We start from the raw sequence: 25,751 nt of genomic DNA on the forward strand, positions 1-25,751 counted from the left end.
TGAGGATACACTTGAATCCATGATGGACTCACCTGGATCAGGTGAACATTTGCTGGAAATGCAACCCTTCTGCCTCCAAAAAATAAGGAAATTTTGAAAAAGCACACCTCTGATTTCTCATTCTTGGATTTCTTTACAGCTGTCAGTAATAGGAAAAGATGTTTCTAATTAACATGTGTATCCCTCAGAAACTTATCTAGGCTAAATTTTTCTGGCTAAGTATGGAGTGCTAAACTGCCAGCAAATTGAAAACATCACAGGAGTGGTGCAAGGCAAATTGCTTTGGTTTTGTAAAATAAGCAAAACAAAAGTGTTGCTGAGACAGTTTGTAGGATGCTGGTAATAAATTTTGTCCTCTTGACTGTTCAGTTTTCACCCATCCGCTTCCATTCACAGTCCTCCCATGCAAATTGCTACTAGTGCTATGCAAAATACCATCATAAATATGCATAGTTCTGGATATTTATGGTAATTTTTCAGGATTATCCAATATGACATTTGTGGGACAGGAACATACATCAATTTAAATGAGTGACAAATATCTTATCCTTTTTATTTCAATAGTATTTTTAATATTTCCTGGAACTCTCCTGAGAACAGTGTGAGCTGGGAGGAATTTGAACAAAATATTTTAAAATTCAAATACTTTACTAGTGTACTACTTTTTAAAGCTTCAGGTTTTTAATGCATATCTGGTGTGCATTATCTTAATGCAGATTATTTATGTGCAATGAGAAAAACTGTTCCTGTAGGTATTTTATATGTGATTGTTCTATTCCCTATAGATTAAAACAATCTCATGAATTGGTCTAATTTCTGAAAATGAATTTGATCTGTCTAATTACTTCAATAATGATTACCCACGTGATAGAACAATTGAGCAAGATTTTCCTCTCATTTTTATTTTAACCGCAGAGAGATACATTTGCTGCTATGGCAAACTGCAATTACATTCCAGATCTGTTGTATGTCATAGATGTTTGGATACATTTTTAGTGGAGAAATTAACTGAAAAAAATTACTGCTTAGTTACTAATTAGGAGCATTTTTGTTCTTGGTATTTTGTGTTTGCCAGCACACCAGCTAGATCTTCAAATTCATGGTTTCAGTTAAGATTCGTAAAGTTACTTGTAAATGAAGGTGCAAATCATTCTGAGACCTCAAAGTATCAGTGGATATTTACCACACAATAGCATACAACAGAAAGTTTGAGAAAACTAGGTTTTTACAAAAAACTATTTAAATTGCCTGTTACATTGCAAATCACAATGTTACTGGATATTGTTTAGAATTAATTAATTTGCAAAACAAAATATTTGTTATTTACACTGCTAAATGCCTCCAAATATTCACTAGTAAAACATGCAATATCATTGTTCTATGAATCTTTCAATCTTAAGAGAAATTATTCTATTCTCATATGGTTAAACAGAACAAATGTTGTAGACCACATAAAAGGGAGAACACAATTTTAATTGTGTATGTTTTTAGTAAAACTTATTTACTGTTCATATATTTCAAGAATACATTTCATTGTGTCTCTTAAATACATAAACACACCACTGCATTTGTACTTTGAAAAATATATGTACTTTTTGCTTTATTCATTAATTGTATGGTATTTCCATTAAAAATACAATACCATTAATGAATGATATTACCATTCATTAATGGTATGGTATTTTTAATGGACACCAACAAAATCCTGTCCTCCTTGTGGAACAAGAGTGATAGAGTTCACTGAAAGTCTTTCATTATTGTGCAAGGTCTTAGATTTAATTGGGGAAATTAGCCAGAAGGTAATAAAAAAATGTGAGAAGTTTTCACTTTGCATTACACAGGGATGTCAAATCAGGCATTTTACATTTATTTGTGGACATGTATATACCCAGTGTAAACCTGACTGTGACACACTGCAAATATAACTTACAGCGGTGTTACTCATATGAAAGGAGGGAATATTTTGCACCCAAGCACTCAGGCTCATGGAGGTGCTCACATATCTGCACAAGGGCATCGGTACATGAGCCTCCCAACTGCACAGACCAATATGGTCCCCCCAAACACTGCATTTTCAAAATGGCTAAAATTTATAATATGCCAGAGGATCTTTGAAGATTAAATTGATGTCTTAAACATGTGCTTCAGAATATATGGATATGCATAGATGTAAGTATAGGAATTTTCTCTGAATAGATATTGTGTGACTGTGTTCACAGGGGTTCTTGGATGAGGGGAGAGACAAGAAAGTTGACTCCATGTTCAGAAGGCTTGATTTATTATTTTATGAGATATATATATTACATCATAACTATACTAAAAAGAAATGGAAAGGAAAGGTTTCCTCAGAAGCTAGCTAAGCTAAGAATAGAAAAGAAAAGAATGATAACAAAGGCAGCTCTCTCAGACTCTGTCCGAGGTAGCTCAGTCCTCGATTGGCCATTAATTATAAACATCCAAGATGGGCCAATCACGGATGGACCTGTTGCATTCCACAGCAGTGGAAAACCATTGTTTACATTCTGTCTCTGAGGACTCTTAGCTTCTCAGAAGGAAAAATCCTAAAGAAAGGATTTTTAGTGAAAAGATGTCTGTGACAGATATTGAGCTTTTATCAGCCACAGAAGGAGTGACCAAGGTTTACCACCATCTCCTCCCTGTTCACAAAGGTTCTATGCCCAGAGACCTCTGTACAGTCAAGAAAGAGTCCTGCAAAAACATTTAGTGTCTTACAGACATGGGGCCAAAATTAATATCAAGGCATGGCTTCTGGATAATCTATTTCATCACAAAGTTATTGAATAAAACATAATAGGAAAACACTAAGGCTGTGTCTCTGTGTGCTCTCAGGGCATATTTTTTCCTGTTAGCATACAGTAGCTCTTGTAGGAGCAGCACAGAGACTGAGCTGGTGTTTGTCCTCTGTTCTCACTCTTCAGACCAAGCTAAGGTTCAGGAGCTGTTTAGAAAAAAACGAAGATTTGGAATCCACATTTAAGTGGATATGTCTGCTAATGCCCTGATCCTGAAAAGCCACTAAACAGGTAACAGAAGGTATTGGCATAATAGTTCCTGGGAGAGCCTTTTGGAGAGCAGCATTGGTAAAAACTGTAATGTGTTACTTTAAATTAGTAAGATGTCAAAGCATTGTACTATCTCTCAATAAAAATGAAGATCTGGTGTTACCGGATAACATACACCAAGCCCCAGGATTCACTGACAGGGGCTTCTCCCAACCAGATCTCTTATGAAGCTGCAAGCATTTCACTGGCCAGATCCTGAGGGGGCGTGGAGTTCAGACCAATGAGAAAATCCAGACTGTGTCTTTCAAAAGTCTTTATAAAGGGTAGGCTGGCGAAATAAAACCCTCAGTGCCACATGAATGTCTGGGGACAAGTATCTCTGCCTACTTGCCCCTCACCCCTCCCCACATGCAACCTAACAGTCTGGTTTATTTAAATTTTCTTAAACTATTGGATTATGTGTTTTTATCCCTACCAGCTATTAAGACAGGAGTGCTAAGCATCACCAAAATACTTTATGAAGTTATTAGGTGACAAAAATCAGAGAGTTTTTCTGTTATAAATTCACTACCTGCACACTCACATTTAGGAGTTACTTGTATCTTTCATGCTGCTTGGGAAACACTAATTGATGCATAGAGCTGGTGGAAAATTGCCTCTCCCTACATAAAAATAGAAATATGTAAAATCTTTGTTACATATCTCTTCAAGATTGTTTTAATTTCCCTCTAAAACCATAATTAAGAATTTTATTTATGGCAAGTAAACTTCTGGAATTAAACAGAGGCTTTTTCAACTGGAACATTATAGATGTTGATAGATATTTCTTTTGAATTGCCAAGAAGCAAAATACAATATTTTGATGGCAAGAATCTGCCTGGTTATCACATAAGATAAATTTGTAAGGAATATAACAAAGATATTTACTTACTACTGCCGCTAAACCAGCTTTATTTATCTTAGAAAATTTTTCCATCTATGAAGGGAAAACAAACTTTCCTTTGAGAGGTTTGTGAACTAAATAAAAAACGTCAAGTCTAAATCCCATGTGGAAATCCATTGGGTTTTATCCTGGATCGTCTTCAGGATACAAATGAGGATGCAGTAAAGCAATTTAAGAATGGAGGATATTTTTAGATTACATTAACTGGTAGAGGGGAAGGGAGGCAGTGAAGTAAGATATATGAATTTTTAATTCATATTTGTACTCTGAGCTCATAGCTGTACTTGGAGCTTCCATCATGTCTGAAACTGGGAGCTGACATCCAGGCAGTGTAGCATGGCTGTAAAAAAACACTCTCACCAAAGCACAGAGGAGGGGTTCTCTCTCTCTCCTCTATTACTGCTGCTAGCTATTACCATGCTGATTCTATTTAAAAAAAACAAAAGCAAATAAGCAAATAGCTGTGGGTCAGAGAGACATATCTGGACAGTCCGTTAAAGAACACTGTCAATCCTTCTGGTCCAGAAAGAGATCTTTTCATTTCTGGTCTTTCAGTCTACCCATTCAAAAATGTGACAGAAAAATAAACTGAAATGAGCTGGCACTAAACACTTCAATTCTCTACTGCTTTGTTGTTACACTTATGACCATGGTTTAAATCATCCCCTCCTCCACCATACTTTTGCTGATTTCACCTCATTTGCATAACTTATTATGCATTTAGCCTTTGTTCTGATATAGAGTGCAGGATGCTGACAAAGCAAACCTATATACAGAGTAAACATTTTCAATTTTTAAAGTTTTCCCTCTATCCAGTATTAACATTTGATTTTTCAATATAATTCAACACTAAATCAGATCTAAGGTCTTGCTGATAAAATAATTACAGATTTATTATTGCTTGAGAAAATAAGAAGTCAATGTCTAAACTGCCTCCAAAAGTCTTTCACTTTTAATTTTTCGGCTGACAACATTTTAGGCAAACACTTTAGTGGCATGTAACAATTAAGAATGTTTATTTTATTATTAAAATAAAATACTACTATTAAAATTTTATTTTATTTTATTTCTTGTTTATTTACGACAAGTGAGATATCTGCTATATGCCTAACTATATATGTAGCTTGATAAAGTAATATTGTAAACTGCCTAATTTGACTGATACGGCTCAACATGGACAGCCAGGTTTCAATTCCAAAGATTTCTGTTTGCCTTGCATCTGAAAATAGGGAGACTCTATCCCCTTACTATGTTATTACTTTCTGGTTGTTCTTATACTTGCAGCAGTTTGTTCAGTTTGTGTTATGGAAATTTCAGTCTGATTCATCCAGTTTTCCACTGTTTTCATGGATCTGCCAGTGAGAGGGAAGGTTTCAGAATAAGTTTTTTGGTTGCTGTCCAGAAGTAGGTGCACAGTCCTTAAAGTCGTCCCCTTGAAAGGGAAAAAATGTCCCTCTGGCTGCTGCCAGAACACAGCTGGGCCCACCTTGCAGGAAGCCTGAATTCTTTTAAAAAAGAAAAAGTCTTTTCCTTCAGTAGAATTCTAGAGTGTAAAAAGGAAGGAATAATCTTGATGAAGCTTGAACTTCATCTTGTGATTCTGTAATATTAAGTACCTTCCCTGCTGAAAGATTCCTACATGGGGTATTAACCATTTTGTTAATTTCTAAAATTTGGTGAAAATAGTGGAATTATTCAAATACAATATCATTAATTTTTTTTCTAAACAAGATTTTAGTAGTGCTCAATTGTTACAATACCACCATCATCACCTTCCCATTGAAACGAGAATGCAAAAAGGTATTTTCTTTCTCAAAGGAGGGTGTTCTCACATCATTCTTAAGGAACATGATGCTGTCCTCATTACCTTGTTAAAGAGCTTTTCCAGTGGTAAATTTGGTTACATCTGATCAACATGATGCAGCAAAAATATAAGAGCTCCACAATATAAGAGAGGAAATATTACCTCTAAGAATTGTTCATGCCTTTCTGGTAGCTGCCAAAATTAATTCAGGCAGCTTTGTTTGTATGTCACTATTTTGCTTAAAAATATGCTTTACACATTTTTAAGCAAAATAGTGAGATACATAGTGCTTTTAATTGTTACAATTATTTTGTTCCGATTGTTTCTTCTGCTGTGTAATCTGGTCATTTTTCATATATGGAAATAGCAGCTGTTTATCATTTTCATGGCACGTTTTTTATGGGAGACTTTCTAGAAAAGCTTACAGATACAGTCTGGGAATATGCATATGGGGAATTGTCAAAGCATCACTCAAACTACCAAACTGTCAGTGAGTTCTGCACACACATCCATACCAATGTTCTGTGTGCTGTCTTTCGCAAACCAAACCTTATCAGGCAATAGTAACTATAAATGATATTTTAAGGAATCTAAACGACTTTGTCATCTGATGCATACTATTGTGCTAGCTTCTGTCTTGCTATGTGTGTGGTTGGCACAGAAATCACCACACTGAACAGGCAGTCTATGCAACATCTTCCTCTGCAGAAGATAGGAGTTCCTTCCTGGCGCAGACATCTTTTCACTAAAAATCCTTTCTTTAGGATTTTTCCTTCTGAGAAGCTAAAAGTCCTCAGAGACAGAATGTAAACAATGGTTTTCCACTGCTGTGGAATGCAACAGGTCCATCTGTGATTGGCCCATCTTGGATGTTTATAATTAATGGCCAATCAAGGACCGAGCTATCTCGAACAGAGTCTGAGAGAGCTGCCTTTGTTATCATTCTTTTCTTTTCTATTCTTAACTTAGCCTTCTGAGGAACCTTTTCTTGCTTTTCTTTTTAGTATAGTTATAATGCAATATATATATCTCATAAAATAATAACTCAAGCCTTCTGAACATGGAGTCAACATTCTTGTCTCTCCCCTCATCCAAGAACCCTGTGAACATGGTCATACCTTCCTGTTGGCTGCCCACCATGAGCCCTCACCAAGAGGTGACCATCAACATGACCCGAGTTAGTCCCCCCGGGTGTCTCACTGAGGAGACATAGTATGAAGGATATCCTGTAAACCACTGGTTTTACAGAACTTTAATGTGAGTTACCTAGAATCCCTTCAAGATCTCACTCTAGACACTTTTCCTATGTAGGGGAAATAAGATCAAAGTCAAGTGTTATGGATAGATCTTGCAGGAGTGGGTTTCATTGAAAGAGATTCAAAGGTCAATTCACACTCAAATGTGAAATAGTTAACTTACACAGTCTTTTGCAATGGTGCTCTTTCACACAAATACATTGTTCAGGATGACAAATCTGCAAGTATAGGAAGTCTAAACTCCTGGGAGCAATGTCAACAGGGTGCTTTTCATTCATTAGATACTTATGAAGCTGACAGAAATCAGCTGTGGAAGATTTCTGAAGAAAGCATGGTTATGAGTCATCACATCCCAGCTGACAATTTTGAAAATAAACTAGAGATGAGGAAACAGACCTAAAAGTAACCTATTCATACCTTGCCTTTCCATACCCATCTCCAGGACAAGCCCACAAGACAGGGAGAGCAATTGTCTTCATAGGCATGAAGTTCTGAAGAGTTTCCTTGAAGACTGTCAGGTGCAGAAATATATGAGCTTCCCATGGTAGCAAGAGGGTAAGATTGGAGACAAGGTGTTTTGAGATTTGTTGGTTTTTTTCCCATTGTTGTACTCTGACTGGATTGGTAATAAATGAAACAAATTTCCCTAATTAACTGTATGTTGCTATGGTGAAGCATCATACCAAATATCTTTGCAAATTGTCTTCCCTTATCTTTGAGGTACTTATATCAAAGACAGATTTGATATATTTTATTATTTAATAAATAACTAATACTTTTTATCTAAAATAATTATTTCTAAATCAATATCCCTATTTGGTTATATAAGTAACATAAGATTTTCTCTTGCTGGGCTAATAATATTTTGGAATGAGACTTTTAATGCTCATGGCTGTGAATGATAATTTCCACATCATGAGTGTTTAGTAATTGTTTAAAATTTTCTGTTAGTGATTGTTTTCTCCAATAAACTACTTTCTAAGACTATTCATACACAGAAGAGCAGAGACAACTACAGCAAATCACTTAAAGATATGAACAAACATTTCTTGACATTGATGGGTGTTCACCAGCCTCTAATGCAGAAGGGAAGCAATAGCTATAGGCATTCAAAGTCATCTCTGAAGCTTTCAACAGATTTCAAACAGGAAAATAAACCTATTTAGGGTTGGTTTTGGCTCATTCATCAGGTAGAGTGTATACTTGAACTGACTCACTTGCTCTGATTTGCTGTTAGTTTTGGGTGGCTCACCACTGCAGTTGCTTTCATCCTACCTTATGTTGCTGGAGATGGTGAGTGGAAGTATTGTTTCAGTTTCAGCTGTCAAAATCTGATTTTTCTTTATATATGTACAAATATTCATCCAGATCCACGCATTTTCATGTGTTGATGTTGTAATCAAATACAGGCATTTTCTCTCTTATGGAAATTTAAAAAAATTTCCTAATCTACTTTTTACCAAAATGAAAAATTAAAAAAAAATACTATTTTTAGACAAGTATATGCTAAGATTTTTCTAGAAGTCAGAGAAGACATTTTAAGTCAAAAAATGTGTCTGTTTCCCTGCTCTTCCCCTGTGCTGATGCATAAACTGCAGCCTAATATTGGCCTGTATTTAAACTGGGCCTTTGACACTTTTATACTGATTTTTCAGAAGTCCAGATTGATGGTGGCTGAGCTGTAAAAAAAGACTGTGCTGCAATGATACTCAGTGGATTTGGAATGAATCCAAATTAAACATCCATCAATGATTTTCTCACAGCTTTAGCTTTGCATGATATCTTGAACAGACTATATAAGCAATGAAAAAACTGTATTTAATAAAAATATTTTACTCCAGAGAATGAGCTAAAACTGAAAAGATCATCACTAAAAATAAGAACCAACCTTGCAATCTTCAGACAGATCTCTCCAAGGGTATTCTTGTTGCCCTATGCCTTTAAATATGCCATGTTCTGTCCCCTACTTTTATTTAAATACATACATACATGCATATGTTTGCGTATGTTTATAGCACTCCCGCTATTGCAAAGGGATTTATATATAGCATCTAAGGGTAAAACCCCCAAAACACCATGAGCTTTAGAAAGTTGATTTATGGAAGGAAAATACACTCAGATGTGATTTAAGAAAAAAAAGGACTCTTTTCATTTTCTTTCTGTCTTGTGGTCATTTTATGATGGTACTCTATTTCCTAATCCTCTGCTTTATGCCCAGTACAGGTTGCTGTATCTCTAGGGTGGGTCTGGGAGAGTGGGAAGCCTTGGCATTCTGGCATGTCTGTTTTTTTTGAAGCCTCATTCCCATGGCATTCAGGGTGCCGTGCAATCTGGTTTTATTTTGCTTGGCTAGCTTGGCTTTTTTGTTAGTCCAGGCAAGGAGCTTTCTTATCCTTCCATGTCCTTGTAGAGGCTGCAGCAACAATCCTTTGGCATCTTTTTCAAAGTGAACTGGACGGTTTGGTTTTGGTCTAAGATTAAAGAGGATTACTGGCAGGAGAGGGGTTCAATTGGAACTGGTGGGAAAGGCAAGGGGCTGCTCTTTTTTGGCTCCACACCTCAGAAAAAGCCCAGCCACTGAGAGAAAGCACACAAAGCCCACCTGCTTCCTCTGCTGTGAAGAGGGGAATGACACCAGAGTCACCAGGTTCACATCTGTTTGCCTGAACTGCTATTTGGATCTCATATTTGTTTTCCTGAATGCCCATGCCATTTTCTACCCACTATGTGGCAAGCTGCTGTTGTTTTTTTCTTTCCCTGGCGTTTTTGGGTTTTGTTCCAGGGTCGGGGTGGGGGGGGAGTAAGGGTCTGACATTTCAATATCTAGCATTTCTTTGCCTTTTTCCTGTACCATGTGGGCAAATTGTCAATAAACAGCTGTTTATTTGGGGTTTTTTCACTTTCATTCACTGGTATTCATTTCCTGTTGGCAGAAAGGGGTTGTTGGATCCTTTTAGAGGGAACACTTATTTCAGGGTGTTTTCTCCTCAACTTGTCTCTAAACTGAGACATGTCTCCATTATGCTCAGAAGAATTCTTCTCTGTTTATATAAAGCCTTGTTCCTCAGTATGATTTTCCCTTCACAGCAGCCAACAAATACCCACTTTGCAAATAAAATTTTCATAGGATTACGATTCTTGTAGAACTGCAGGGCTACCAAGCCCACCCCAACTCCAGATGCAGAGCCCAGCAGCCCACCTACCCTAAATTCCACTCATGCATATCTTGGAGGCAAAATATATGTGATACGTCTCCAGGCACTGCCCATGTACCGGAAAGTGTCTGACCACAGTTATTGGTTACTCTATTGGCTCAAATGAATGCAGCCTATGCTACAGCTTTGAAGGTCCTACCATCAACCTCCGCTAACTGACTAACTAAGAAAAACACTATGTGACAGTATCATAATGGTTTCAAAGGAAGCTTTCATTCTTACTCTGCTAAATGTTCAAAAACTCAACTGCACAATTCTCTTCTAGTGAAACTTTAAGACAGAACTCACAAACTGACAGTTTTCCAAGATTCTAATGCAAGAGGGGGTTGTCTTTTTATTTTTGCCATATATGCTCCACTACCTTACACACTTTTTCTGTAAAATGGTGGCAAAACAACTAAGATGTAGACCCTGGAAGAAGAGGAAGACTATCACTTTTTGTGCTGATCAGTTAATTAAAACTGAAGAGCATCTATGATACAAACAGTAGGTAAAGAGATGTTTGGGTTTGCTGCTAACATTTATTTTGCCACTCGCTCTCATCCCAGTTACTGAAATATTGCCCTTTCTGAGTAGGATAGCCCATTTTATGACACAATTTAATAAAACAAAAAAACAAAAAGCCTCCCCTCTCCCCCCTCAAAAAAACCCCCAAAATCAAAAACCACCAAAAAACCTCAAAGCATAAAATCATCAAGTGATGGGTCGTAGTGGTGGTTGTGGCAGGAGAGTGGAAGATGCTGTTGACAGAGCTTTGCTCAGGACCCTTACTTTCAGGAAAAAAAAAAAAAAGAAGTCACCTTATTTAGAGCATGTTCAACTCTCCAAACATATCAAATTGACCACCAGGCTCTGGCCTATCAGACGTAAAGCTAGAGGAGATGCCAAAACGAAGGAGTTACATAAATAAAGCTGGCCTGGATGCAGCCTGCCTAAATTCTACCTAAATCCTTCTGCCTGCCCTTATAATTGGCTGCCTCTATTTCTTATCTCTACAGAGAAAGTCAGAACTATTCCCCTTCACCAGGAATGGACAGTTTCTAGATTAGGACACTCAGTCTTGCTCAACTTGCAAAGTTGATTTGCCTCATTGCCTTATTCATGATTGCTTCATTCATGAATCTCACAAATTCAAGATTCATCAGGCCATAGAGGCAAAAAGTAGAGCAGCTAATGCTGCCACTGTACAAGTTTTATGATTTCTAAAAAGTAAAAAAACCCTGTTTCTATTATACAAAAATGATCTATTTTTTCAGAATATGAAACACCACATCAACTACACCCACCTTACTGATCCAAGTCAGCTGAGCTGAACATAAAATTTGTCCCATCCAAACCCTTTTCCAGCGGGAAGGCACCTTGATGCTATTGGCTAGCTTGGTGAGTCTTTGCTGTATCCTTAAAAACTAGGATGTACCCACACTAGAATTTACACTGAAATCTCAAAGCTTTCTTGAAGAAATGGTTGCATAGAATAGTAAGGTAATATGTTTTCCTGTGTTCAGCTTAAATCAGGTTCTTTAATTAATTATTAAGAATACCTTGAGTTGAGGTATTTTCTATTCTCTCTTTCCAAGAGTCTTAATTGTTATGGAATACTGTTTTTCACCTTCTTCTAGATAAGCTACCTTTTCTGTTGTCTTTAGTCCCTTTTTACTGGGGAAGACCAGCACCTGAGGTACATATATCTAAAATAAGACTGAGGTGAGCAACGACAGCAAACTCAGTCTGAGATCTTATGGATGGCTTCACAGATAGGAGGTAGCACTAAAATCCTGAAGAGATTAAGCATTTTGTTGAACTTCATATTAATAAAATATTTCTTAAATTAGATGCTACTTGTATTATAGAATAATGTACGTTTTAATAAAGACTTTCAACAGCATAAGCATTTCATTCTTCTAGAATTAGGGACCACTAGAAATTACAGAGGCATTTGCATATATACCAATCTGAATACATACCCAATTTTGTGCATACTTTCTCTTAAAGAGAACTGTATATATATAAATATATGTATTGTTACATATTTTAACTTATCAACAGATATGCAATTGAGAGAGTTATTAGGAAGTGCAGCAACTTTTGTCTTTAAGAAATGTTTAGATACCTATAAATCTTCCTAGTACATAAGACATTTATTATCTTTGAATTAACTTCTGTAAACATGAGTTTTGACAACTGAGAGGAATTACTGACATTGACAGACTTGTGAAAAACATTTTTGTTCACGCTTTTTCCTAATATCAGTTTCATCCTTTGTCTTACGTATTTTTGGAGTGAGGATTTTGATATTAAGAACCTAGATTTTCAACCCCCTGTTTACAGACTTCTCATTGAAATCAGGTCACACCTTTGGAGTAAATGGAATTTCTGAACATGAAGCATATTGTTTGCAATGGGTTTAGCATTTTAATTTGTTTTCTGATAGTAACTTGAACACCCTGATTTTTTGGGGGGTGCAGGTTTTTCAGGTTGCATAATGCCAGTAATGTTGGCAAGTTATTCCTCCTCCCAGCAAAGGTGGCAGAAGCACAATGTACATATAGCATAATTAAATAATTGAACATAATTAAACAATAATTAAACATAATTAAAATGGTACCAATTTTGTCTTGCTGAAATTATTAGGAGAGGCAGTATTTTATTTTACACTACAGAGATCTTGACAAACAGTGTTGATCATTTACTCTTTTCAACACAAAAAATTTTTTAAATCCTCACAAGAGAGAAACAATGAACAATTAATGAACAATTAATTTCATAATAATTGATATCTTTCTAAGGCCAGACTACTATCCATAATGAGAATGCCATACATAACTTATGTAACCTTGATGAAACAGAATGAGACAGATGTACCTCCAGGTATAGACCAGGGCATATTTTCTGCTTCTTTCTAGCTAATACCATTTAAAGAAAATGTTTTAAAAAAATCATTCCATTGGAAAAAAATTCATTTTCATGCATATCACTTGGCAAATTGTACTTGTCTTGTCTTATTTATGTGCGTAATCCTAATGTAGCTGATTTTTGGCATCATTTTATGTCAGGTCCACCCTGACAGAAAAGACTTGTTACCAAAACCTGTTCTGGTGAAGAGTTAAAGAAAGCAGAATTTGTGAATTTTCTAGCAGAAGGCTTAGTAGTAACATGCTACATAATTTTACTGCCCACACTATCATTTTAAATTGTCTGATTTTCTGATAGTGAAATTTCTGAGGTTTTAAAGGCTCTACAAACTAACCAAAAGCGACACCACTCCTGTGTTTGCCATTATGCTGAGTATTGTTAGGTAAATAACTAGTTAGTTAACCTCCAAGAAGGTACTTCATTATGGCAGAAGTCTGGGCTATCATTGTTAATAAAACCTGGACCTAGAAATTACCTAGAAAAGCTTTTGGCTTCACCAACCAAATATACCTCAGAAGAGACTGATGTCCTCGGGTTTACCCATTCCGACTGTTTCCTTTGGCTCCAGGCATGGGGAACCCTTTCAGCAGTTGACATTGTCAATGCACAGACAGTTGGACATACATCACTTCAGATTTCTTGCCTTTCAACAGTATTACCTCAGTTTGGTAGAGGAGATCTCATGCTGGTCTCATTCCAGGAATAATTTCAAAGACATCTCAGCCATTCTCCTCAAGAAGATGGGTCAATAGCCATGCTCTGAAACACAGAATTTTTAAGAACATTAGAAAAATGTTTGCTATGATGCTTAGTCATTTTTTAAAATTTAAATCAAACTTTAAATGACAAAAGCTCCTTTCTTTGATTCTATGTGCAATACACTGATGCAGATGTGGTGCTCCTCTACCAAGAGATGAATCACGAATTTTAGAGGTAGAATGACACACAAATGCTTACACAAAGGTGTTTCTGATATTTTGCTTTGACATTCTTGTCTTAATAAATTCATTTGTACTAGAGTAAAAGGGCAAATGAAATAGAAATATGCAGTCCCTAAGAAAATGAAAAGCACTTGAAACCTCCTAGTTTTAACCCGAGTTCTGATAATATCTTTTACTTTACCTATAAATAAACTCTACCTCTGTGTATACCTCTATTGATGTGAAAAGGGAATAAAAACATAATTTGCAGCTTGCCAAGGTGACTGTGAGGATTTTTACTCAAAGCAGCTATTCTGTTTTAAGGCATTACATGATAGGTATCACTATTAGTGGAGGTTCATGCAGTAAATCTCTTTTAGAAAAATATTTGCTAGACAAAAATATCAGCCTAGAGAATGAGCAATACATAAGATAATTTTGCAGGGGTGAGCAGTATCTGTTTAACTTGGTGGGGTATTTTTTGTACTTAGCTTGCTACCATTTTACCAGCTGAAGTTCCAAACTATTTGAATCTAACCAAAAAGACCAGACTAAACTCTTTTTCAAGGGCAAAAATACAAGCAACCTGGACTGAACCTGTCCCATTTTGTCTCAAATACAACTTGAGCTTGGCTTTCCTTTGTTGTTTCCATAGCCTAAGAATAGGTGATAGGTTGCAGACTGTTTCAGGCCAGTATCTTGTCTCATTGCCTCCTCACCAGAAAGCATCACATATAGGTTGATGGCTGACTCTCACTTTCTGGCAGCCAGGACAGAGCAGGTTGTGCCACACAGTATTTAGATACTTAGTGAGGATGGAGCTAAAGATCTACACAAGTCTTACCTGTCTTTAGCACTAAGCCAAATATATCTGCAGTCTTGCAAGCAGCCCTTGAGGAACTGGGGAAAAGAGATGGAGGCTTTGATTAAGGAGTGTGGGAACACAACTTCCAGTAGCAAGTCTATCTGATGGCACCAAAACTCCCGAGTTAGCTGTGTGCATCCCGTGCACATAAAACAGTAGTGCTTCAAGACATACTCCAAAGTAGATGAGATAAATAAAAGAAGAAAGCAAGACTACTGGAATGTTAGCTGCAATCTGTGGCTAAATGTTGAATATTGGAAAGCATACCACAGAGATGTAAGCATACAAGGAAATTTAGGGTTATGAAGTATTATTTTTAGAGTGCACACTAACCTAAATGATATGAGAGCGCACATATTTTCCACAATTTATTAGGTAAAATTATAGGAACATTAGTATTACATATGAATATTGCCTTAACATAATATTTGTGTGCTTTGCATGTCTGGTAAAAAATAAACTTCTGATAGAAGGAGTGCTGAATTATTTTATGCCTGTGGTTAGCACAAGTTGTTATTCTGAAGCTGCAACAAAGTTCAGACAGTCAAAAGAGAAATGGAAAGACATAATTTATAATTTAAATGCAGTGCCATTCATAACCTCAAGATATTAAATGAAACTGTGAAAAACATCTTTTTTCAAATTTCAAAGATACGTAAACATATTATAGGCAAGGACATTCACTGCCAGATACTGTCATATCCTCCAGATACTGTCATTCTCTGAAGTGAATACATTTTGCATTTTAAAATATGTAATGACATGAAATACAACAGCACATTTTTGCAGAAAGTATTTCTCAAAAGTGCTTTGCTAATCATGTTAGAAACATACTAGTTGCTGGCTTTTGTTTCTTTTCTTTAAAAAGTTAATCATATCCAAAGGCTGCATTATGTAGTTAGGTGCTGCTAATCATTCACCTTATCAATTTGACTATGTCAAATTAAAGGTTCTTATCATTTAGCTGTCTTTCAGGTTGTGTCAGGCTGCAATGCAAGATGTGCTTGCAGAACAACCTTAAGAATAATGTATTGTACATCCCTGATGTAGCTGTTTCATAAGGTCAACTTCCTCATTTAGGTTCATTGGTATGACGAATGCATGTAGAGTTAGGTATGTGCATTCAGCCCTGAGCCAGCAAATATTAGCACAGTGGCAGGGAAGTGAATCTATGCAGAAGTCCCCTGTATTCAGTATGGGGATACAGAAACCTGCCACGGTTGGAAACAAGATGTTTACAGGACAGGAACCTTTGAAATAAATTAAAACACAAAGCAGTTCAACTCTGCTTTCATAACAACCCATTAAACATACACACAAAAAACCTGTTTACTTCATTTCCTAGTAATGTAATTTCAAATAGCATCAAAAGACTATGTTGAGAAAAAGAAGGACCATTCAAAAGAATTATGTCTAACTCACTTTTTAAAAAAAGAAATGCAGGATAAATCACTAATATGGTATTCTCTTTGTTGTGTTTATCCTCAGATGATTTCTACAACTGTGTCATTCTACATAAAGCACTTTCCTTTTGTGAGGACTGCAGTCCTCACAAACATGTTCCAGTAGCCTACTCCTGAAAATAAGTTACTATCTCATTGGAGTAACTGCTTCTTCAGCAAGAGTTGCAATAGGGTTACACTTGAGTAAGGGCTGTCTATAGTGAAGAAATTTTCTATGTGCATGAAAAACCTTCCAAGAAGAATTTAACAAGCAAGACCTCAGTACTGCAATATTGCATTTAGTGTTCTGCATATGAGCCATCTAAATACCCTATAGGGGACCCTTGAGTGCATAAAAATTTGAAAAATTGAAAGTGAGCTTTTTTTGATGCACAAGAAGAACAGAATTTTATTTTTTTCAATGTTATTGCTGTTGTAGGTTTCTTCCTTTTTTTCCTTTTTCACTCCAAGTCTTTAGTTCAGTGAATTAAGCCATACAGCCAAGATAACAGGGGTAATTTTTGTTCATTCTCACTGCCAAAAAGAAAAAGGTAGGGTGAAAGAGGTAGTGGGGGGCAGAGGAAGAGAGAGAAGAAAATTGGGTCCAGTCAGTAGATCAACAGATACGTATGGTTAAGTGTAAAATCTACCCTTTTATAAGTTTAAATACGTAAGTATAATGCTTATATGTAGACATATTCATGTGTGTGTATACATATATACACACACATTAATTTGGTATATGCTAGGTTCCAAAATACTACAATTTCTCTCTCATGAAGGAGAAACACAAAGACTTATTTCACTTACTAACAGCATTTAAGGAATTGCTAATTTTTATACCATGCATATGTTATTCTCCTGCTATATGAACTGAATGAGGAAAGTTAAGTTTCTAGAGATTTTTCCATATAGTATGAGAATTTATTGAAAAGTTAAGCTCTTGTTACAACTTCAAACTTCTGAAAACACAGTGGTCAAGTCAGTATTTTCCCACACACAGTCAGGCTTTATAAACTAAGTGTTTCTAAAACTCCTTGACTAAATATGAGAACAATTTTTAGAAATTGATAAGGGTCACACAAAAAAGGCTTTCTTTCATTAACAATTTTAGCTGCAAGTGCCACCTTACAGAGCCTGGTGAGACAGAAATTATAAACAAGCTTGAACAGCAACTATTCAAAATGCTAGATTGTAATTTTTAAGACTGATTTTTAAAAAGATCAATAAAGGTAATATTTTCCAGTCCAAAGGAAACAACTTTCCCATTTCAATGGAGGCATCAACTGTGCTCTTGCCAGGCTGCTTAACAATCGTCATTCCATTACCAGCAGGTTGAAGAGTTACATTACTCATATCCTCATCTCCTGGGCAAAGGCCCCATAAGCATCCTCCAGCATGTCAGCACCCTGCTGCTGCTGCAGACCCTGAGCCTCCTTCAGAGCTTATTCTTGCTCTGACAGCAGCCTCAGGCCCTTGCTGAGCACCCCTTCTCCTGCTCACATCCTAACTGCCTTGCAACAGCCCAGCCCCCAGAAAGCCCTGTTACCCAGGAGATCTGGCTATCACCACACATCTTCTATCACTCCAAGTCAGAACAGCTCTCCTTGAACTCCATGGCCTGGTGTATCCTTGATTTGTCCTCCTTTTGTGCTGAAGCACCACTTACCCCTCTCACAAGCTTATTAATTATACCCTCCCTCCCTTACCCCCCCTCTCCCCAGGTGTGATTTCAGGCACTCTCCTGAGCTCACCATTTCCAGATGATGCTGACAGGTGTTAGTGATGCAGCAATTAGTCCACCACCACTATCATAGTGTGCTGTGGGCAGCTTCTGTGTGAGGAAATGGCTTCCTGGCCTAAAAGCACTAGACTTTTACAAGCAAAAGAATGCCTTCCAGCAATTTAATTGAGTTATTGATGCTGACTCTTGTTTTAAATATTTTTGTTCTTCCTCCCAAATTCTGCATCAAAACATCCCTCTTTTTCATTCCATCTTTCCAAAATGTGTTTTCAAGATGACACTGCAAAAACTCCTGCAAGCAATCCCCTCAATCACCTGTGACATTTTCTGAAGCTTCACTTGCCTGCTTACTCTGAAAACACAAGAAGAAAAAACACCTGAAAATAAACTCCTAGTAAGATGACTGATTTTACTTTTTTTGCTATAATCTCAATTGTAACATAAACAGCAAAATGACACTAGGCATAGATAATTTCTAAAATGAAAAGAACCCAAGCATTCATATATTAATACTTGAAAATCAGATTTCTACAAGCTCTGTTTTTCCATTTATTTCAGCAGCAGAAATAAGTGCTTATCATTTCTGGAAAATGGGTCACATTGGACAAGAAATCTAAAGCAAGATTTTCCATGAAATTTGGCAGGGTGAAAAAACCCCAAACCCAAGCTCTGCTATCTTTGTTTTCCCACAGAACATCATTAAATCCCAGGCTTTAGAAGTACTACATCTCTTCTGAGTAGAATGAAAGATACCAAAATTCTTATTAATTGTGTGTCTGCTACTGCATGGCAGCTGTAGCAAAATATTGCAAAGTTGCAAATAACAGTAAAATGAAAGACTCTGTGGGAAATGTTTATAATATACGCAGAAGGTTGTGTAAAAGCACAGATTGTACCGAGGAAATCAGAATAAAAAGTTGTAAGGACTAGGCTGGGAAAAGTGCTGTTTAGTGATACAACAATGTGTACTTATCTGCAGTCAAGCAGAGTACTCATATTTCGCAAACTCAGTGAAGCTGGGCCATGTCAGTGACTATGATAAGAGATAGGTGATACCAGTGGTAGTTTTTATGCATCAGCAGCTGGCTGAATAAGTGGGCATTAAATTAAACATTTAGGTGAGTATGTTAAAGAATACTTTGGTTTCATTTCAAATAAATTACAGAGTTGTATATTTTTTCATATTTATTTCAAGGGTAAGGACACAGGAGAATTCTGTTGTACAAATAAAAACTGTAGAACAAAAAGGAGCAAAGGACTCCTCTTAGTTTTTAAATTATTGCTTAATTTTATGAAGCCCAAGCTATATTTGATGTTGGAAAATGGAAAATTGCAGATTTTTTTCTCTCCTGGAATTTCAGGATCCAATACTACAACTGTTTTACTACTTGTCAGATTATTTTCATTAAATAGAAGTATCTGACTGAAATGAAGAAAAATCAAATGTAAGATAAACAAAGTGAATTCTCGTATACTGTTGAAAAGTTTCCTGGGGCAGTAGTGGGCTCCTGTTCTTTTCAAGATAAAACATTTTAAGGAACAATCCCTCAGTGGCATAGAAAGGTGACCTATTAAGTCTTCGCTATGTTTTATTTCTGTGGAACTGAACTGATTCAAAGCAATAGATTCAAAGCATTAAGAAATCACAAATCCTAGTTTAGGGCAAAAACCTTATTCCATCAATGTTTGTGTGATCTGTGAAAATGCGGGTAGGTAAGTCTTTGCTACCATGACAGAAATGGAAGTACCATTTCTGTACCATTAGCAAAAATGCTAATGTTGGTGCTTTTACAAATATGTGTTAATGCAGATGTCCTAGTGCAGAGCAAACTATACATCTGTTTTAAAGACTCCTACTTTCATGAAATAAGAAGCATGAAATTTCATTAAATAATTTAGGTAACATAACAAGAAATAAGGCAATACCACCTGCTATACAACACAAATGTTGTATTAGAATATAAAGCATCCATGTGAAAGTACAGTCAAATGCCTGAGAATTATCCACTGTACTAACTTTATCTGAGCATAGTACTGTTTTACAGAAAATTGCTGTGAAGGAGCCACAATGGAAACTTATCTATTCATTACTGAATTTTTTTTCATTTTGAGTACTTTCTGTATAATTTTGACAATTAGTTTATCACAGAATACTATGAAAAAATATTTTTAAAACATCATTATGCTAAAAACCCCAATTAGAATAGTCATTCCTGTGATACAATATGAAGCAACAAAGAAATCTTGGTGTGAAGTCCAGCCAACTAAGTTAATATCATCCCTGGATCTGTAGGTTTACAACCAGAATCCTCAAAGAGAAAAGTGAAAAGTGCAACAAGCAATACTGCTGTGTGGATTTCATTACAGTCATTGTTCTGATCTATGAAAAGGAGGTTGCACTCTTCCTTCCACCTTCCAAAAGTAAAACCCTACAATACTGTAGGAGCAAAGAAGTGGTTACATAGAACAATTATCACCCTGTTCTTCAGTGTTAGGTTTTTATTTTGATAACATTCTACCTAAGAATATTGTAAGAAATGTCAAGTAAAGCTCTTTGGCCCCATGCATGCTCTTAAGGTGTCAAGGGTAGAAGTAGAGAAGGGTTTTTAACAATATTGAGGGCTAAAGATTGGAAACAGTGCAAGAGCCTGATTGTAATTATGGCCAGAAACCCTCACAATGGCATATCACATGTACTATTCATCCTGCTCTGCACTTTCGTAATGTTGCTTACACATCTATTTCAAAAAATACCACAAAGAAATTTTCAGGGGTCTTCCCTGAAAGTGGGTGCAGCTGCTTTCCCAATGTAACACTGTTCTTTCTATGTATCTGAAAACAGTATCTGAAAATCTGTATTTAATGGGACAAGTTTAGGTCTTTTCCATAATCACTGCATTCCATTTTCAACTCCTTCCCTTAATTAGATGTTTGCAGATAACATTTCAACACATACCTGATTTGCTATATTTGATTTTCCATGCATTAATTTTTTCCCCTCATTCATCATATATTTATGTATCTCATAGTACTATAGGAGTTGGAGATACAGTCACTTGAAACAGAGGTCTAGATTACATGTTTGTTTCTAACATAGTGATTTTCTTATTGCTATTATCTTCACTGAAGATATTATTCATGATCCCAGTACATCTCTATAATAATAGTCTCTGTATTGCAAAATTAATTGCAAAATTAATTGCAAAATTATTACAGAAACATGCTGTTTCTGCATTCCTTTATTGTTAGAATCTGTTATTTTTATTTCAGAATGTGTAACTAAGTCTATAAAATGCATTTTTTAAGGAGAAATGCCTAATCCCTATGCATATAGCAAAAATAAAGGCCAAAACCTGAACAAGAGCAGTGGAAAGATGGTAAATTATATATTCTAGAGCAACATTATTTGTCTCTCTCCATCTCTTACCATGTGAGTTATAATGCTTCACAGTAACATCTCACCTTAAAGAAAAATTATATAGCAACCTAAAAGGTTTTTGAGTGATACTGAGGCTGACTTGGCCTTTGTGGATAAACACATTTCAGAAACTCTTCCTGAGCCTTTTGACACTGACCAAACACTGTTTCTCAACATTCTAAACAAAATGGAATTCGGCATTTTGGTCAAGAAAGGGTAGTATGAATGTGGGTAATACAAGGTTAACAGATTTTTTTTTCCTTTTAAATTTTAAGTACTTTTAATTTCACTTTTTTTCCCCTCTATTCTGTGAAAAAGGGAAAAGGTAGAAAATTAAATACTTAGCATCTCAGCAAACCATTGGTGTGACACCAAACCTGAGCAGGACCTTGGGACAGCTAGAAAAGGATTTAGTTCATCTAATGGCTGTGATTTCTGTTTATGGACACTTTGTATTTGACTGTGTGTTGTGTCAGTAGTCTGAGATCCTCAACAGACACTTTCATTAATTTTAATTTTTTTTTATTTAGTACATAATGCAGATAACCCAAATTTCAAAAAAATATTACTTCTTAATCAATGGGAAACATATAGTAACAAGAAAAATGCTTCCTGGGTGTTAAAAGGACACCAGTTTATTCTGAGACATGACTTCCTAATTTAAATTTGATTAAGAAAGATCAATAAATGACATCCTAAAAACAGTGCTCACAAGACAATAATGTCTTATTTATGTGTATATTTGTACATAAACAGAGTTGATTAAGAAAACTTAAGTATACATATTTTTTTGCGGAAACTGGACTGAGTAGAGCTGAAATTATTTAATCCATCTTTAAAATCTCCCATTAAAACTACTATTCTGTGTTTCAGTATGCATATGCACACATCAATGTGATTCTTGAGATATTTTATACTCTGCAGTATTGTAAATTCACCTTGCCTTTTACTGCTTCTATGATAGTTAAGCATACATAAGATGCACTGTAATTTTGGTCCTGTGATTCTTGTCACAATGGATAAAAGTCTTTAAATAATGATTCCAGCAATATCCATTTCCCACTCACATAAAAAAAAAAGAGCAGGTTTTTCTCTTATTTATGCCAATTTAGGTACTAAACCAATTTAGAAGAGTTGGCTGGAGTGACAGATAACCATATAACCACACAACACAGAGTTACTTCACTGACTTAGGAGAAAGATCATTCATCATACTTGAATGATAAGTGTAGGAATGTAAAAGGGTGTTGGAAAAAAAGAGGAAGAAGAGGTCTCTGAGACTTGGGAAGAGGAAACAAAATGCATATTGGAAACCATAAAGAAAAACTATATGAAAATCCAACAGAAAAGAAACCAGAATAATAAAAGAAAATGCATGCAAAAGACTTGCAGGAGTCTTCCTCTGTCTCAAAAGAGGGTTGATAAAATTTTGCAGAAAAGGGCTACAAATGCAGAGCTTACATCAGATTTTACAGAAGAAGGGGCTTTATGCTTTTACAGTAGTCTTAGAGATAAATAGAAAGCTTAATTTTTAAATTCCAATAGAGTATTTGATCTAATAAATAGCCTTATCAAAGAAAGAATACCTTGAAAGTACCTTAAGGAACCTTGTATAAATCATATTTTCTGAGATTTAACAAACCATAGTGCTAATCTTATAAAATTATTGATGTATAAAATATCAAATTTAAGATATCTCCAGTTTATAGATCTGAAAGATCATCTTGGTTTATGTTCTATATAAGAATACAGTTTCTCTGAGGATTTTTTTGTTGGGCATTTTTTCATACAAAACCTTTAATCACAATCCTAATGAATTTGTAATCACTGTTGTGCCACGTGTAATTTCCCTTAGTTCTGTGGGAATTAGGTATCCAGTAGAAAAAATAATTGGAATTTAAATCCTTGATCAGATTGACTTGACTCTCCAGCTGCCCAGCATTATCTAAATTGAAGAAAAATAATTTACAAATAGCAAAGGCCCATGATGAACTTACCAGCCCAGAGGAAAAGTTTTGCTATTTGACTTGTTGATTGTTTATCTGTATGCAGTTTACTTCTCATATAACATAACTGTGGCTAATTGAGTTGTCATAAAATTCCTAACACTCTGCTGGAGTTAGGATAACATCCTGGTTATCACTTTTGGAAGTGACTTCTATATATCAGTTATGTAGCTTCCCTTAAGAAACACCACTTCCTCTCATCTGGTTTAAAATATTCCTTTCAGGTTTTGAGAATTATCCCATTTATTAAAAGCAGTCTGCCTTGCTTTCTATGGCAGGATTTATTGTATAGCACCCATGATTTTACTTTTGCAACTATTCACAGGTATTTGATCAAGATTACTTAAAGGAGCAGTTAAAACCCCAATATATAGAGAAATATATATTTCTCTATACAATATATATATATATATATATATATATATACACACAATATACAATATATATATATTTCTCTATGCATATATATTGATATATGTATAGAGAAATATATATTTCTCTATACAATATATATATTTCTCTATACAATATATATATATTGTATAGAGAAATGAATATAACACTGCTTTAGAGTTTATGTGCTAGCAGGTTACTTTAAAATATTAATGGATAGGCAGAATTGACAGGTTTTACATGTAAGGGACTATACTAATGAAACCAGAAATACTATGGAAGCACTGAATTATAAGGAGTATGATTTACATTTTATTCCAAAGCAAATATTATCTATGTGTAAAATTTTAATGTCAGAAAAAAATACAAAAGCATCTCAAACTTTAAATGGGAGTGATTATATGAAAAATTGCTGTTTTTTTAATAAGTAAATACTAAAAAATCAATGCAAAATGTATTTTCATAGTAGACAATACTTAAATCTAGCTTAGTTACTGTTTAAGAAATTTCTTAAAGTGGCCATATGCATTTCAGCAAACACCAGTAATTTTAGTCCTTGGTGTATTGATATTTAATAAGTATTGTTTTTCTCAGTTTCTTTTGTTCAAGATTATTAATTCCCAAACCTGAAATCCTAATAACTGTCCTTGAAAAACAGCTCTGAATCTCAGCTACATTTATATTGTCATTCTGTAACCCCGGTCCATTGCTAATTGGGTTCGTTTCCGCTTTTACCCACCAGAGCATTTTCTGGGTTCTTCCCTTATGTTTGCTATGTAAACCCACTACAAGCCTCACACCCCTGCCAGTAACACTCTCCCCTATGCAAGATTTTTGGTTATCTCAAAATTTATAATACAGTGATATTTGAGTATTTTAAACCTCCTTTTTATTTTTCCCTGGATTTCTTTATCTATCACAATATTTTCCCTCCTGCTTTCAAATTTGTCACTTCTGTACTTTCCCTAAGTGTGGTGGGTTTTTTGTTTAGTGTTTTTTTTCTGTAAAATGTTATGCTCAGTTAAAAAATTTGTCTCCTTTTAGCACAGCAACAAAATTATTTTCAGTCAACCAAACTGAAACAAATTAGGCCTAGGAGAAAATAGAATAGTCCTAAGCCACTGTATATTTTTTGTCATGGAAGCACTCATAGCTGTGTTTAGTTCTCTAATCCAGTTTTGTTCAAGGGCATATACTGTATATATACATTATTTGTTTTTACCTAAAGACATAGCTAAACTAAGTGGAAAAAAATAATGTTAAAACACTGATCTTAGTGATGCATTAGTTAAAGTTTGTTCAATATTTTGAATAGATCACCTGGTAAGTGTGCCAAGTATTTTTTTTGGCCATTAGTATAACCAAAAAAAAAAAAGTCTTTTGAATTCTTCTGCAGGAGGCGCATAGCCTTAGGAAGTCAGTGTGATTTCCTCACTTTATTTTGAGGAAATCAGAAAGATGCATCCTCTGTTTTCTAGGCTGTCATACATTATGCCATGAATGTCACAGCCTCCACACACTTAGGGCCACATCTGCCAAAGGTAAAACCATTTTTAGCAAACAATGCTGTCAAATATACTACAGGACTGAGTCTATATAAGACCTCCATGAGAAGAAATGGACTGTCATTCCTAATCTGGTGAAAAAAGCTAATATTTTTATTCCTCTATCTATGCATACACTATCTCCTCAAATTCAGATTATTTTAAAGTGTTTTCATTTACATATGAATTATAAACCACTAACTTACAGGAATATGTAAATTAAATAGGCATCTAATATTAGACATAAAACTCAAAATTTTTATCT

The 25,751-nt window shown here is 35.4% G+C and overlaps 1 protein-coding gene and 1 long non-coding RNA gene across 8 annotated transcripts in view; one reads left to right on the forward strand and one right to left on the reverse strand.

Moving 5' to 3' along the window:
* The window catches only part of TMEM161B (transmembrane protein 161B), a 210,262-nt gene that overhangs the window by 157,416 nt on the left and 27,095 nt on the right, over positions 1-25,751 (reverse strand). For 3 of the 5 annotated variants that reach the window (XM_054517962.1, XM_054517964.1, XM_054517963.1), the window contains exons 2-3: positions 14,919-14,974; positions 13,814-13,913 (exon numbers count right to left, since the gene is read on the reverse strand). The gene's annotated coding sequence lies outside the window, so the exon portion shown is untranslated. The remainder of the gene's footprint in view (positions 1-13,813; positions 13,914-14,918; positions 14,975-25,751) is intronic. The other 2 variants (XM_054517966.1, XM_054517965.1) reach the window with 1 other exon arrangement.
* Positions 1-25,751, forward strand: part of LOC118699074 (uncharacterized) — a 58,491-nt gene that overhangs the window by 26,916 nt on the left and 5,824 nt on the right. Inside the window, exon 6 of one of the 3 annotated variants that reach the window (XR_004982021.1) lies at positions 7,469-9,931. The exons of the other annotated variants lie outside the window; for them this stretch is intronic. This is a non-coding gene — a long non-coding RNA (uncharacterized LOC118699074). Of the gene's footprint in view, positions 1-7,468; positions 9,932-25,751 lie in introns of those variants that run through there. 3 annotated transcript variants of the gene reach the window in all.

Source organism: Molothrus ater, chromosome Z (genome assembly GCF_012460135.2).
Source record: "Molothrus ater isolate BHLD 08-10-18 breed brown headed cowbird chromosome Z, BPBGC_Mater_1.1, whole genome shotgun sequence".
Lineage (NCBI taxonomy): Eukaryota > Metazoa > Chordata > Aves > Passeriformes > Icteridae > Molothrus > Molothrus ater.